The sequence below is a fragment of the Sapajus apella genome, unplaced genomic scaffold (assembly GCF_009761245.1).
Source record: "Sapajus apella isolate SASKATOON/1434 unplaced genomic scaffold, GSC_monkey_1.0 scaffold18, whole genome shotgun sequence".
NCBI classification, from domain to species: Eukaryota; Metazoa; Chordata; class Mammalia; order Primates; family Cebidae; genus Sapajus; species Sapajus apella.
The window spans coordinates 12,109,299-12,126,297 of NW_022436958.1; the positions used below are offsets into that span (position 1 = coordinate 12,109,299).

At 35.3% G+C, this 16,999-nt stretch overlaps 1 protein-coding gene across 5 annotated transcripts in view; it reads left to right on the forward strand.

Annotated features, from left to right (window-relative positions):
• MBD5 (methyl-CpG binding domain protein 5) overlaps positions 1 to 16,999 on the forward strand; it is a 477,719-nt gene that overhangs the window by 157,052 nt on the left and 303,668 nt on the right. For all 5 annotated transcript variants that reach the window (XM_032286238.1, XM_032286241.1, XM_032286237.1 and 2 more), the window contains one exon: positions 2,383 to 2,476. The gene's annotated coding sequence lies outside the window, so the exon portion shown is untranslated. The remainder of the gene's footprint in view (positions 1 to 2,382; positions 2,477 to 16,999) is intronic.

Genomic DNA, 16,999 nt, shown 5'->3' on the forward strand with positions numbered 1-16,999 from the left:
ATTTTCAAAACTAAAACATTAACAGCCTATTTTATGTTATTTTTAGTAGTTATGTGAGAGAAAGAGAGGAGTGTGTGTGTGTGTGTGTGTGTGTGTGTGTGTGTGTGTGTGTGTATTTGAGGGACATGGTTCAAGACTTTATAAAATTTTTGACTTTGTGTTTAAACAAAAATGAAGCTGGAAGTGCTTCTCTCCAGCCTGCCACCCCCACTAACTTAAGAACCAAAAAATTAATTCTGAACTATCAAGAGCATGTTTCTAGTTATATGTGAGGTTTTAAATAAAATTTTCATTATAGAAGATAACATTTCTCTTCTTTTTTGCCACAGTATTTTATTGATTGTCTACCTACACAGTTTACCTAAGAAAATAACGAAGCTTACAAAAGATATAATCCATAAACATTATTTTAGTATGTCTATATTGATTTATTGTTGAAGTCCTACTCACTGTATGTTCAAAGTTCCTTCCTAAGCCAGTGGGTTTTGGGATTATCTTTAAAGATTAGAAATATAATCTTATAAAACTTAAGAAGTATTTACATAAATGCTAATAATGAGAGTCTAGTACTAGTCAGTGTTTATATGTGTGCTTTAGATCACAAATCTACATGGACTGTAGATGTACATTATAATCACGATGCCTATAAAGAATAGAGAATCTGCCTCAGCCAAGTTCTGAACCAGAACTTTGGGCATGCACCTGGGGTTCTATATTTTAAAGTACTACTTTGGTCCTTAAGTGCATTACAGTTTGAGATTTACTCCAGCTACCAATTGCATCATGCTTGGATCCATGTATCTAAGATATTTCATGGTCATTGAAGTTTGTCTGTGTGTATCCTAGAAGCTTCGAAATCATTTTGACATTTAGTATTCATATTAGAATTAACTCAGTATTTTTCATAGACATCTGTAAATAGTATTTTTGGAAGTTAATGTCTTGCTAATATGTAGAAACTAAGCTAAATAGTTGCAGTGAAATTGTTTCTCAACTGGAGAAAAAGATATCCTTTCTTCATCCTTTTTAAAAATACCTGAGCCCTGGACCTACTTCATACTAATTAAATCGTAATATGTAAAGAATATGCTGAGTGTGAATATATTTTAAAAGTGTTTCAAGTGTTTTGAATGTATAGCTGCAACTGTAAAACAGATATCTATGCTAATGACCAAAAGGAGCAATGATATTGCTAATCCAAAAATCACTTATGTTTGGCTTGAGAATCTGTAGTACTCAAAACCACTTACCTGGGAGGATGAGATAGCTCAGGAGCTCAAGACCAGCCTGAGCAACATAGCGAGACCCTTTCTCAAAACAAAGCAAAAACAAAAACTACATACTAAAAGTATGGCAATGTAGCATCCAAATCCTGTTTCCCTAACTGCATTGTCAAGGAATTCACAATCAAAGTTCTTTAGGCAAAAAACATTTTCCCTGGATATCCCATTTGTCTATTAGAGAGGGAATAATTTTTCTTAAAGGGCCTTTTTTTTTTTTTTTTTTTTTGTCTGAGTTTACCAGCCTGGTGTAAAGTACTAATTGGGGAAGTTTAAGTACTAAGAAGAATGGAATTTTGAATTTTTCATAAGGACAGAACACTGAACTAATTGATTTGTATGATTTTTGCTTTTATAAGCAACTCAAGTGTAATTAATAATAATAAATACATTCTTAATTACACTTGAGTTGCTTATAAAAGCCAAAAAGCTGGCCGGGTGCAGTGGCTCACACCTGTAATCGCAGCACTTTGGAAGGCTGAGGCAGGTGGGTCACGAGGTCAAGAGATCGAGACCATCCTGGCCAACATGGTGAAACCCTGTCTCTACTAAAAATACAAAATTTGGCTGGGCGTGGTGGCATGTGCCTGTAGTCCCAGCTACTCGGGAGGCTGAGGCAGGAGAATTGCTTGAACCCGGGAGGTGGAGGTTTGCAGTGAGCCAAGATCATGCCACTGCACTCCAGCCTGGCACCTGGCAACAGGGTAGGACTCCATCTCAAAAAAAAAAAAAAAAAAGCCAAAAATCCAAAAGTTTCCCCAAAAGGGAAACTTTTCTAGAATGGGGCTCTGTTCATGTGGGACATCAGAATTCATGTATTTTAAATCATATAAAAATTTTGCAGATAAAATTAATATTATAGAAAGTACTCAACTCTGTGACATGGATTATAATATAGGTTCCAAAACACTTTCTGATTCTTCTAAAGGGGAAATCTTAATGTTATTGCTGTTTGTTTAAATAAAATATGTCCTATACTACCCACGTCTTTTGCCCAGCTTGTTATAGAAAGCCATGAAGAATAATTTCAATTTTTTTATATTTAAGTGAAGCAATATCTATAATCTCAAATTCATTGTATTTTCTTATGCTTCTCTTTTAGATGTACATTGAAGATGTCAGTTTCTACATGTGGGAAGTAGACATTAAAGGCTTTATGGTTTACAGACAAGATCTTTAGAAGTTAAGCACTAAAGGTAATTAATAACTGTAGCCTCATATATAATTTTATTTAAATGGTTAGGATTGTCAGATTATAATTCTACTTGTTAAACTTGTTAAGTTTTTATCACTGGCCCTGTCTAAGTTACAACTGCATTCATTCATATTCAGACACAAATTTTTATACCATAATATCATCTTGACAGAAAGTGTCAGATTTCATTTGTAATAAGTGGTTGATTTAAAAAATGATAAATTATAATGCACAAGTGCAAACCAACTCAGAATAAAGAATAAACAAAGTAACTTGTATCAGACCTGTGAATACACCTTAGCAGAATTTAATGTGAAAAAATAATTAAACAAAAAACTATCATCCACTGCACTGTTTTCATGTGTTTATTAATCAGTCTCTTTAACAAGTTAAGAGCTTGTTCTTTATCCACTCCAAAAAACTCTCCTAGTTTCATATACTCATAACATTATTACCCCTGAATACCAAACCTTTTCATTTTGTCATGGCTCCCCCAAAATTTCTCTTTACCTAGCTTATTTTTTCACATAACATGTTCCGTTCATGTCCCCCATGAGTGCTTACATACTTACATGACAAAATTTCTGACCACATTTTGTTAAAATTTCAAGTGAGCTACAAGGGGGAACAAACCTCCAAAAACAGTACTTTAATGTTGCTTGCCAAATGGGGCCAATGGAAGCCTGGACAGTATGTGACCTGTAAACTGGGTGCACCTGTTCAGTTCTAGGATCCTTGCTAAATGGGGATGAGATGCTGTAAAATCAATTCTTAGTAGTTTTTTTATTTTTTAAGAACAGAAATAGATTTGAAAAATCCTTATTTTTCAATATCAGCATAAAATTTTTCCTTTGGAAAAAAGTCTACTTTTGCTACTACATAAGCCACGTAAAACAGTTTACAGCCTCTGGTATAGGAGTGTTTTTTTCTTTGTTCTATTTTTCTTTGTGCTTTTAGAATGCCAGTACTTAGAGTCTATTTTTTTCTCCTTAATTTTTGGTTAACTGCTTAATGATTTTTGCTAGTTTTCTATGATGAATATTAATGTCAGAAATGACTTCTCTTTAAAAAAAAGTGGTATTACTTATTTCTAATTCATTTTTGTAGGTATATATGGTGACTTGGTTATTTGGAGTAGCTATTCAAGTGTTTTTTGAATTATAATGATTAAATAACTATTTTTATAGTTTTGTCTTCTCCATAGTCTAAATCAAATCCTTATAGTGAAAATTTATATGTAATATATTATGCACACACACATACACATTTATATATATATATATATATAATAAATATAATATATCACACATGTATTTCTTTTATTTTAAGAGATGCAGTCTCTTTAAGTTGCCCAAAATAGATTTGAGCTCCCAGGCTTGAGCAGTCCTCCCATCTCAGCCTATCAAGCAGCTAGGACTACAGGTGTGTGTTAACCATGCCTGGCGCTTTCTGGTTTTTGTTGTTATTGTTGTTTGTTTGCTTCTTTGAGACAGGGTCTTATTTTGTTGCCCAGGCTGGAATACAGTGGCACAGTCATGGCTAACTGCAGCATCGACCTCTTAGGCTCAAGCCACCTCAGCCCCCCAAAGTGCTGGGATTCCAGGCATGTGCCACCTCACATCTTTTTTGTTTTTTAATGGACCTTTTACACAAAGAGAAAGCACAGTTAATCACACTGTTAGGTTCTTAGGGCACTATCATTACTGGTTCATGCAAAACACTTCTTGTTTTATTTATTTATAAATTTTCCAGTCTCATTCCCCCACCCTTGACCCATAGGAAATCATTCTAACATGATATTCTAAAATACTATCTATTGTATGGTCCTATTTTGTTTATCTTTTTGTAATATGAGTATTGTTTTGTATGCATACATTTTTAAATTTTTATATGAGAAATTTCAAATAAATAAAAAGGAAAAGGGAGAAAATTATGAACCGCCATGTGTCTATATGTCAGCTTCAACAGTTATCATCTTAAGTTATAATTTGTTTTACCTCTGACCTCTCCTCACCTTGACATATTACAATTACATTTTTTTATACTTTACAATGTGTTTCCACCATTTTCAATATTTAAGTTTTTGCACACTTTGAATGTGTTTTCTGAATTTATTTTGAATTTTTTCATACTGAAAAGAAACAAACTGGATATTTATATGTCTCCCCTACAAAGAATCTTGTACATTCTGAGATCCCTTTGTCTCTTCATCTTCTCCTACCCCATCATTTTGCTACTATCTACTTTAAATCTTAAACCATTATGCCCATATGTTCTCCTTTTCTTAGCTGTTTGCTATTTTAAAAAACAACAAATTTTGCCAAGATATTTTATCAGCATGGCTTCACACATCTTTTAATTATCTTCCGTATTTGTTTCTATTTAAGCATTTTTATCGAAAACTGTCTTCGGAGCTTTTGTATGCTTGGATATGTATGTCGTCATAGCCTCATATTTGAATGACTGCATTGCCATATGTAAAAATCTAGGTTTTAAGATTTTTCCTTCAATATTTTGAAAATCCATGATCTTCCCTAGTCACCATTGTAAAAAAATTTTTTAAATAAATTTAAAAAAATAAAATCCATAATCTTTTTGTCCTGTTCAACTCCATCATTCCATCAAATACATCCTTCTCAATATTTTTCTTTTTCTTTTTTGTTTTGTTTTTATGAGACACAGTCTGGCTGTGTCACCTGGCCTGGAGGGCAGTGGCGCAATCTCAGCTCAACCTCCTCCTCTTGGGCTCCAGTGATCCTCCCACCTCAGCCTCATGAGTAGCTGAGACTGCAGGCACACGCCACCACCAGCACCCCCGCCCCCACCCACTGGCTAATTTTTGTATTTTTTGGTAGAGATGGGGTTTCGCCATGTTAGCCAGGCTGGTCTTGAACTCCTGGCCTCAAATGATCTACCCACCTTGGCTTCCCACAGTGCTGGGATTATAGGCGTGAGCCACCACACTCAGCCTAGTTTTCTTTCTGAGTCTCCTGTTATTCAGATGTTAGCACTGCCAATCCCTTAGCCTTTCGTTTATATTTTCTTTTTCTTTTTTTTTTTTTTTCTTTGAGACAGAGTCTTCCTCTGTCACCCATGCAAGACTTCAGTGGCGCAACCTTGACTCACTGCAACCTCCGCCTCCCAGGTCCAAGCAATTCTCCTACCTCAGCCTCCTGATTAGCTGGGATTACAGGCGCCCACCACCATGCCCAGCTAATTTTTGTATTTTTTAGTAGAGACTGGGTTTCACCATCTTAGCCAGGCTGGTCTCAAACTCCTGACATTGTGATCAGGAGGTCTCTGTCTCCCAAAGTGCTGGGATTACAGGTGTGAGCCACTGTGCCCAGCCTATATTTTCTATTTCCTTGTTCTTAGGTTTGAAGATTTCCTCAAACTGATCTTCGGATTCATTTACTCCTCGCTTAAATTCTATTATTTATCTAGTCTATAAACTTCAAGTATTATTTTTGTACATAATATTTCTGCTTGCTTCTTTGTTCTCTTGTTCTTATTATATGCTGCTAATATCTTCCCTTAGCTCTTTTAGTATGTTTACTAGGCTTATTTTAAGTTCTTGGGCCATTAGATCTAATATTTCTGCTTCTCTTAGAATCTGTATGCCAATAGTTTATTTTTCTTTGAAAACAGTTGTGCTTCTTCAATGTCTTGATATGTTAACCTATAAGATAATTTTCCTTTGGGGATATTAGCTACTATGACATCACACATGGGAAGAGAACAGCACCCAGTCTGTGTCATTTTCAGTGATCTCAGAGAATGGAAGGTAGGTAGAAAAGCCCCAGGCTACGTAAGAAATCACAGTTAATTTATCAAGTCTACAAAGTGACACCTCAGGTCTCTGCTTTACCATCTCTCCCCTCCTCCCTGATCCTATCAGGGAGAACAGCATCCAAAGCTATTAATTGTAATTTACCAGCTTTATGATTTAGCAGGAAAGGGCAGAGAAATTCCTGCCTAAGGTTAGTCTCTACCTGTTTTCCTCAGCTTTTTATAAGTACTGTTCACTCCTGAGGGCATTTGGACTATAGTCTGAATCCCTGTAGATATGGGAACAGTAAGTTTTTGACTCAAGTCAGGGAAGAATCAAAAGAATCAAATAATGCTAAATGTGATATTTAGCATTATTTGCATATCTCTATTAAAGTACTTCTCAGACTGTAATTATTTCTTTACCTCTATTACACATAGAATGTTAGGGCAGAGAAAAGGATGACAAGCACTGGCAGTTGGATCACTGGTTTAGTTTCAGCATAGTACTAGAATGAAAGCTAAAAACAATAAAGAATGAGTGATATGGTTTGGCTGTGTTACCACCCATATCTCATCTTGAATTCCAGTGTGTTGTGGGAGGAACCCAATGGGAGGTAATTGAATCATGAGGGTGGGTCTTTCATGAATAAGTCTGACGAGTTCCGATGGTTTTAAAAATGGGAGTTTCCCTGCACAAGGTGTCTTTTTGCCTTCTGCCATGATTGTGAGGCCTCCACAGCCATTTGGCACTGTAAGTCCACTAAACTGTTTTTTCTTCCCAGTCTTGGGTATGTCTTTATCAGCAGCATGAAAACAGACTAATACAATGAGTAAAAGGAAAGAGTAGAAGCAGTCACAATCCTTTCATGTAATTTGTCAACAAGAGGGTAGATGCAGCATCATGGAGGAAAAACTTTACAGTGCTTTGAATATTGCCAAACTCAAATTGCCCTTAAAAAAGTAAAGAGAAATTAGAAGAGTCATGAAGAAAAGAGCCCCAAATTAAAATAAAGACTTATGATTATTTAATAGCAGGACATTTTGCTATTGTGATTTGGAGAAAGTAAGTCCCCTTTTTTTCTTTAGAGTTTTTAACCAACTTGAGAATAGACACAAAGAGTCAGATGGGAAGACAACTAAATCTAGACATTTAACAAAACCTTAATAGTGATCGTTATCTAGCCAAGAATTATATGACATGAAAAAGTAGGAAAATGTAAACCCAAACCAAGATAATAGACAATCAGTAGAAACAGAGCAAGAAATGACAGACGTAATGTAAACAGCAAAGACTTTAAAACATCTAGTTGTACATATGTTCAAGGATATAAAGTAAAACATTAAAATAATGAAGAGAGTCTAACAAAATAAATGTTTTAGCTCTAGGAATCCCACATCTGAATGAAATATCCACTGGATGGACTGCTCAATGCAATAAATATTGCAGATAAAAAAGATCAGTAGACTTGAAGAAGGTATCAAAACTGAACTGCTGCTGGGTGCAGTGGCAGTTATAGTCCTACCTACTCAGGAGGCTGAGGTGGAAGAATAGTTTGAGTACAGGAGTTTGAGGCTGTAGTGCAGTGTGATCGCACATGTAGATAGCCACTGCACTCCAGCCTGGACATCATAGCCAGAACCCAAGTCTAAAAAATAAATCAGCAAGTAAAGTAAAATAAAAACTGAATCAGAGAGTAAGAAAACTGAACCCTCCCTCCTCTCCTGCACCCAAAAAACCCCCAGCGCCTAAGTGTCCTGGTACCATGAGGTATAACAAATATGGAATTGGAGTTGCAAAAGAGGTGAGGGCAGAAAAAAATATGTGAAAACCTAATGGCCAAAATTTTTCAGATTGGATGAAAAATAGAAACATAAAAATCCAAGTTCATTTAATTTCAAATGGAAAACACACCAAAACATATCATTTCTGAAACCAGTGATAAAGAGAAAAGTCATAAAAACAAATGGAAAAAAGGCACATCACAAACAAAACACAAGATAAAAATGAACTGACTTCACATCAGAAACAATGCAAACCAGAAAATAATGGAAAGAGATAGGTATCAAAAGATGAAAACTTATAAACCTTAAATTCTATATCCAGTAAAAGCATCTAAAATGATGACATTTTCAGACACACACACAAAAAAATCCAATGAGAGAATTCATTGCTAGGAGACCTGTTACAAGAAATGTTAAATAAAGTCTTAAGGCAGAAGAAAAATAATAGTAGACGGAAACTCAATCTCTGCAGAGGAAGGAAGAGCCCCAGAAATTGTAAACATATCGGTAAACATATTAGACTGTTGTTCATATATTTAAAAAGATAACTGACTGCTTAAATTAAAAACACTGAAAAATAAGAATGAATATTTTGTTATCACATGTGTAGAAGTAAGATATCTGACAACAGTACGAAGAATGGGAGGGAGAAATGGTAGTACAGGCTGAATATTACTAATTCGGAATCCAAAATGCCCCAAAATTCAAAACTTTTTGGTGCCAACCCGATAGTCAAAGGAAATGATCATTGGAGCATTTCAGATTTTGGATTTTTAGATTAGGGATTCTCAATCTTTTTAACATAACTATTCCAAAATTTGAAAAATTGAAAATTTGAACTAATTCTGGTCTCAGACATTTCAGATATTGTGTCTTAAGGTTATTATATTATTAGGAGGTTATAGGCCATTATTTAAAAGTAGGCTGTGATAAGTTAAAGATGCATATTTAATCACTAGAGCAATCACCAAAGATATAAAACAAAGAAATACAGCTGATAAATCAATAGAGGAGATAAAGTATAATACTAGAGAATCGACCAGTCTTGGTAGCCAGTGCCTGTAAACACTTTGGGAGGCCAAGGGAGGAGGATCACTTGAACCCAGGAGTTTGAGACAACCCTGGGAAATATAATGAGATCCCTCATCTAGAAAAAATTTACGGTGGTGTAAACCTGTAGTCCCAGAGGCTGAGACTGAACTGGGAGGATCACTTAAGCCTAGGAGATTGAGGCTAGAGTGAGCCATGATTGCATCACTGCACTGTAGTCTGGGCAACAGCATTACACTCTGTCTCAAAAAATAATTAAAAAATTAAAAATCATTTCTAAAGAAGACAGGATTAAAAATGAAAGAACAGATGGAATAAGTAGAAAACAAATAGCAAGGTGGTAGACTTAGAACAAACTATATCATCATTATATTAAGTATATATTGTCAAAATACTCAGATTAAAAAGGTTTTTTTTCATTTGACTCATAAAAACCCAATAAACAACTCCAGAAGTTGGCAAACTTTTTATTGAAAGGACACACTATAAATATTTTAGGATTAAGGCTCATAGTGTTTCTGTCACAACTACTCAACTCTGTTTTTTAGAGCTCAAAATGTAAACAGGTAGATATGTCTATGTTCTGATAAAACTTTATTTGCAAAATAAGCAATTGGCTTTTTTAAGGGGGCGGATGTCAACTCCTGCTAAATAGAAGGAGTGCATTTTAAATATAAAAACATAGGTAAATCAAAAGTTAAAAGATGGGTTAAATATACAATGCAAACACTAATGATCAGAAAGTCAAGATGGCTAAAATAATATTAGACAAAGTGTGTGTCTGGACAAGTGTTTTAACAAAGATAAAGAAGAAATTTTGTAATAAGGTAGTTCAAGAGGATTTATTTTCCTAAATATATATCCACTTAACAATAGATCTATAAAATATTTTATGAAGCAAAAACTGGTAAGAGTTGAAAGAAGAAATAGATAATTCCACAATTATAGTTAGACATTTCAACCTTCCTCTCCCATAGTTATAACAAGTAAACAGAAATCAGTAAGAACATAGAAACCTTCAATAACACTGAAAACCAACGTGACCTAATTGACATTTGTAGAACATATACCTAATAGCAGAATACACATTTTTGCACTGTGCGTAGAACATTCATCATGATAGAACATATGCTGGCCCATGAAAATCAATAAAATGTTAAAGACTAAAATCATCCAAAGTATGTTCTCTGAACGAAACAGAATTAAATTATAATCCAGGTATCATTGATATCACTCATCTTCTTACATGGGGATGTCCTTTGTCCTATGTTGAAACTCTTGTTTCTCAATCTTTTTTTTTTTTCTCTTAATTTTGCCCTCTCATTTTTTGGAGCAAGTCCTCCAGGAGGTTCTTGAGGACGAATGTATAGGAGGTAATTTTTTGTAATATTTTCATTTCTTTTTTTTTTTTTTTTTTTGACATGGAATCTCACTCTGTCACTAGGCTGAAGGGCAGTGTTGCAATCTCAGCTCACTGCAATCTCTGCCTCCTGAGTTCAAATGATTCTCCTTCCTCGGCCTCCGAGTAGCTGAGACTGCAGGTACGTGTCACTACGCCTGGCTAATTTTTGCATTTTTTTTTTTTAGTAGAGACAAGGTTTCACCTGTTGGCCAGGATGGTCTCAATCTTTTGACCTCGTGATCCACCTGCCTCGGCCTCCCAAGGTGCTGGATTATAGGAATGAACCACTACACGCAGTCTCATTTCTCATTGTTTATAATTTCCATAAATGTTACATCTTTTCACTGTGGTTTCATTTATATTGCCTTAATCTGTTATGACTAGTACAAGTAATTAGAAGTAGCTATTTTAAAATATTTTTGTGCCACCAGTTAAAAAAAATGGTTTCCATTATTTAGTGTCTATGATTATATGAGGGAAGCATTCTGAAAGAGTCCTTTTCATAAGAAAGAAAATTCTAGAAGACATTGCTATTAAAAGAATCAATCCCTTTAGGTAAGCTTTATTACTTAGAAATGGGTTTACCAAAATAGGTACATCTCCATTTGTGTATATTTCTTCTATGTAAAATTAAATTTTTTTCATCAATAATAGCAGTATGACTTAGTATCTTGAGAACTTCTCCATATTCATTATTTTAATGGTTATGTATTCTATTAATAAAGTATGATGCTTCATTCTTCTATGCTTGGACATTTAGGTTATTTATAACATTTTTCTGTTACATGTGATTTAGTATTTTCTTTCTTTTATTTATTTCCTTAGGCACTATTCTTTGAAGTAGAATTACTGTACCACAGCATCTGAATTTCTTTTTTTTTCTTTTTTTTTTTTTTTGAGATGGAGTTTTGCTCTTTTTGCCCAAGCTGGAGTGCAATGGCACAATCTCAACTCACTGCAACCTCCGCCTCCTGGGTTCAAGTGATTCTCCTGCCTCAGCCTCCAGAGTAAACTGAGACTACAGGCACCCACCACCCTGCCCAGCTAACTTTTGTATTTTTACTAGAGACGGGGTTTCACCATGTTGGCCAGGCTGATCTCAAACTTCTGACCTCAGGTCATCCGCCTGCCTCAGCCTCCCAAAGTGAAATTATTAATGACTGGCTAAACTAACTTCTAAAAAAATTAAAATATTTTACATTGCCATAATCAGTACAGATTTTTTTCTGCATAGTCTTGATAGCAATTAACATTTTCCTCTTTTTTTCCACTAAAATATGAAATGTAAATATAGTTGTTTTGATTTGAATTTAATTTCTACCAAGATTGCATCTTTTTTATTGCCTTTGTATGTGTCTGTAGATCCAACATGTTTATCACCACAACTGATTGAGATTTAATGCTCCAAGACTACTCTACCACCAAATTTCTAGCCTTGTTTCTCAATTTCTCTGTACATCACCATCCTCTGTAAATGGGGATACAAAAATTACCTGTCTCATGTTGTTAAAAGGAGTAAAAGAAATGATGTACATAAAGCATTTGGTGAGGTTTTATATATTATGTTATCATAATATATAAAGAACAATAAATAAGTCTAGGTTTTCTCCCATAGATGAGTTACAGTGATTTTATGTGTTTCCATAGTAAGTTCATCATACATATTAGATATAAGCACTTGTTTTATTTTTTCATTGTCCTTTTTCTTATCTTTTGATTTCATTGCATAAAAGTTATAAATGTTTATTCCTGGAAGAAGTGGCAAGGAAAAAAATTTATAAATGCCTGTATAATAATTTCTTCTGCTTCTTAATGGTAAAGTACCTTTCGTCTACCTATTAAATTGAAATGTTCTTCTATAAACTATTCCATCAAGAAAACGTCATGCTATGAGCTATATTAAACACAGGGATCATAAGAAGACATGATGACTTTCCTTAAGTAGCTTCTAATCTAGTCTAAGAGGAGGATTGTATCATACAGGGTTCTCCGAGAAACAGGATCAGTAGGGGGGAATATATATATGTACTCATATATGTATATATCTGGGTATATTGTATATATATAAATATATCATATATGTATTTATGCATGGATATGTACATATAGAGAAATTTATTTCAAAAAATTGGCTGAAGCAACTATGGGGCTGACAGGTATTAAATTTGTAAGGAAGGCCAGCAGGCTGAACACTCTCAGGCAGGAGCTGATACTGCAGTCTTAAAGCAAAATTTCTTCTTCAAGTATATCCAGCTTTTCTCTTAAAGCCTTTTAACTGATTGGATGAGGCTCACTCAGATGGTGGAAGATAATTTCCTTTACCTAAAGTCAACTGATTGTAGGTCTTAATCCCAGTATTGTTTAACTGAATAACTGTGTACTATAGACTATCCAGTTGAGGCAGAAAACTAACCGTCACAAAGACAAATAATGTGGAAGACTTTTGACAGTAATTTTCATATTAATACATTTCAGCACTTCAATATTAAGTCATTTTTAAATTGTGGCCTTTAATAAGTAAACAAATAAATGAATGAACTAATATATTGAAAGGGAAAAGGTAGCTAGGCCCGGTGGCTCATGCCTGTAATCTCAGTAGTTTGGGTGGCTGAGATGATTGGATCACTTGAGGCCAGGAGTTTGAGACCAGCCTGGGCAACACTTAAGCCCAGGAAGTTGAGACTGCAGTAAGCCAAGATCGTGCCACTGCACTCCAGCCTGAGTGACAGAGCAAGACCCTCTCTCTCAAAAAAAAAAAAGATTTGTTATCAATATAGATGTCATAGATTTCTTTATTATCCCACCTCTCTATAAACATACATCCTATGAGTGTCTCTACAAAAAGAAGCTATCATATGCAGTATACAAAGTATGACTAAGAAATAAAGTGATTTGACTTTTAAACTACTACATCATGCCATCCAAATGAATGCTAAGTTTTCCAAAATAGTCATCTTAGGAAGCTGTATATTTATCTTACGATAGTAAAATTCCTTAATCATTTGCATATCCCTTTTTAAAATTACCTCCTCAATCTCAAGTGCATTACACTATGCTGATAGTTTTCTCACCTTCTTTAAACTTTTGCTCAAATATTACTTCCTCAATAAGGCTTACTCTGACCATTCTATTTTAAATTGCATACCCCCCTCCCTTACCTTGCTTTCTTTTTCCCCCCTAACATTTAAATTTTCTAATGCATATATAATCTTCATATTTACTGTGTGCCCTCACTAGAAGCTACAAAAACCCGAGGCAGGGTTTTTGTAATCTAATAGAGATACTTTCTCCAAGAGTTTGTAGATAGAAAATCTCAGTTTTTATAAATATGTAACACTTAAAAGCAAGTGTAATTCAGACTTAAGTTATTTTCAAATAGAAATGTGATCTGGTTTCAACACAGGAACAAATGATATTACACATATACTGATGACTTTTAAAAATACTTAGCACATCATTAAGGAACACATATACAAGAATGCAGGGTCTGGCTGGCCATTCCAAGCGCCGGCAGGGGAGTGGGCTCCACACAGGGCTTGTTCCTGGACAGTTATATTGTAAAGCGACTCCCACAGAGTCCAGAGATGGAAGAGTCCAGAGATAGAAACACAGTGGCACCTAGGCAGGGGTGCCCATGACCCGGAAGCCCCAGAGGGTTGTGCTATAGTGTGCTAATGAACTCATTTAGTCACATTGTCTGCAGCCTGACAGAAGGCAGCACCTTAACAACTCTATCAGCCCCATTGCCCTGCTCTAGCCTGCAGCTCCGGGTCTGGCTCAGCCTTGCTGCTACTTCCTGTCAGGTAGGATGGCTGCCCTCAGTGTTACAGCCTTCTGTGGATCCGCGTTCAATGGGTTCCGAGTTCTTGTCCTGCATCCAAGAAGAATGAGGTTAGGCTGACAATCAAAGGGTGAGAAGAGTGGAGAAGAATTTTATTGAGTGATGAAACAGCTCTCAGTGGAGAAGGGATGCAAGGGTGGTTCCCCCACCTAAAGTCGGGTGATTTCTCTCTCATTGTGGCTAGGTCTGGGGCTTTTTTGGGCTCAGAATGGGGAGTGTGTGCTGATTGGTTTGTGAGTATGCAAAAAAGGCTAAAACAAAGGCACCGCTCAAGGGGCACAACAGCGTAGAAAACAAATTAGGAAAGGATAGGTACATGCAAAATAAGTGAAGGATAGGGGTCTATCAGAGGAAAGCATGCCAAACAGGAAGAGAGGTTCTCAGTCCCATCTGTGGATTTACCTGAGATTTGTAGCTAGGCTTTAAACTGTCATTGGCTTGAAGGTCGGGTTTCACTGGGGACCCGCCCATATCTGCCTAGGCATTTGACTGCCTCCTGCCACTATCACTACAAGGTGGCATAAACAGTGATGGAGATGGAGTCCTTCCCTGCATGGAGCTTACTACTTTATTAGGGAAGACAAACAATGAACAGATAAATAATTACATAATGTAATTTCAAAATGTGATGTATTTTAAAGAGAAAAAATAAACCATGGTAAGTAGAATAGAAGGTAATTGGGTTTGGGAGTGGAAGTCCTGTTTTGATAAAGTGGTCAGGGAAGCCTTCGCTGAGGTAGGGATATTCAAGCAGAAGTGTCCTGGATATTGGAAGTGGTGAGACATGTCTGGAAGAGTGACCTAGGCAGCAAAATGGAACAGCAAATAAAAAGACTGCTGAGTCAGCAAAAACTATTCTACTTGAGACTCTGCAAGAAATCTAGTCTGCTTATATGGAGAAAGTGGGAGAAAGAGCAGTTTGAAATGAGGTTGAAGGAGTTACAAGGCCAGAAATGTAAGGGGCTTATAGATCATATTAAAGAATTTAAAATTTAGTTTTAATTTTGATCATGAGGGAAAACTATTATTGAATTTTGCACATGGGATTGATGTGATCTGAGAAATTCGAAACATCTTTGGAACATATATTGGATTTTTTTAGAGATAAGTTGAAGTTTAAATAATTGTTTTGTTTAAAAAGCAATTATTTAGGCCAGGTATGATGGTTCATGCCTGTAATCCCAGCACTACGGTAGTCCCAGATGGGAGGATACCTTGAGGTCAGGAGTTCGAGACCAACCTGGCCAGCATAACGAGAGCCCATCTAATAAATAAATAAATAATAGAAAGCAACTCTTTAAAGCTATAAAATAATGAATTCATATTTTTACCATAACAATTTTTAATAATTAGGAAAGTTCACAAATGAAATTAAAAGGCACTAATGAAATTAAAAGGAAACCTAGCTAATATTTGTACATACAACAAGAAAGATGCTGATTTTCTTAATATGCAAAGAGTCATAACAATTAAATATGGGAAAGACAGCCTGTTTGCATAAAAGACATGAAAATGCAGTTTATCAAAGAAGAAGTGCAAATAGCTAATAAACCTATAAAAATAATTTTCCAACCTTCCCTTGCACTGTAATGACATTTTTCTACTGCTTGCTTAATGTCTCTCTGTTTTGCTATTCTTTTTATTCTTTACCTGAAGTATCTTTGTTATCACTACTGTTCTTTTATTACTCATGACAGAATGTAATGGTTTTACCTGGCTACCTATTTTCAAGAGGTGTATGCACGTTAGGAAGGAGGGTCAAGGTAAAGGTGGGTCCACAGTATTGTTGCAGTTTTGCAGGTCTTCACAACAAGGTAATCTCTGCTGCAACGGAAACAAAATACTTCCTATAATAATGGCTTGTCTGTGGATCCTTTATGTAGCCCTATCTTTTATGCTTCTCTAAAGCTGAGTCTAGCAGGATTCTGCTGACAACTCATCTCACCTTTGTTCCCATACTTGTGATTACAAGCAATACCTATAGCAACATAGGGTATGTTATATATACCTTCAGGAAATAGATTGTTAACATCATTTTCTTGGCTCTGCACGGCAGAGCCCTTTACCATGGATAAATTTCTCAAAGACTGTGTCTGTTTATGTATTTTCATGTGGCTTCTCCTAAGTTTGCATACCCCTTTTGCCTATTTTAGAGTATGAAGGTCAGCCCTGAACTCTAATTCTGCCGAAAATATAATGTTTAGCAAAAGAAAAGGAGAGAGGGAAAGAATAGGAGAAAAGAGAAGAGAGAAAATGAATAAAGAAATCACCTCTGTTGGAAAAACCTACAGTCCAGAAAGCAAGGACTCTGGAAAAGACATCATGAAATAATAGTAGAAGATGAATCATGAGCTGGCCAAACTTAGGAAAGAAGTATTTATTTCAAAGATGAAATTGGAAGGAGCACAAGAAAGGCTAGAAAACACCTTAAGGAATATTGTGGATTAAAATGTGAAGAATGAATAAAGTAAACCAAAGAAAAAAATTAAAAGATTAGAAATAAAATTTTGTGAATGTATAGAGACTGAGATAACAACACAAAAGAAAACCAAAAGAGTAGAACAGAATAAATATTTAAAGATGAGATTTAATGATAATCTTATAAAATATAATTTTGATCTACATATTGAAAGGGCTTACCATGGACCAGGGAAAATTGACCTAGAACTGTCAATACC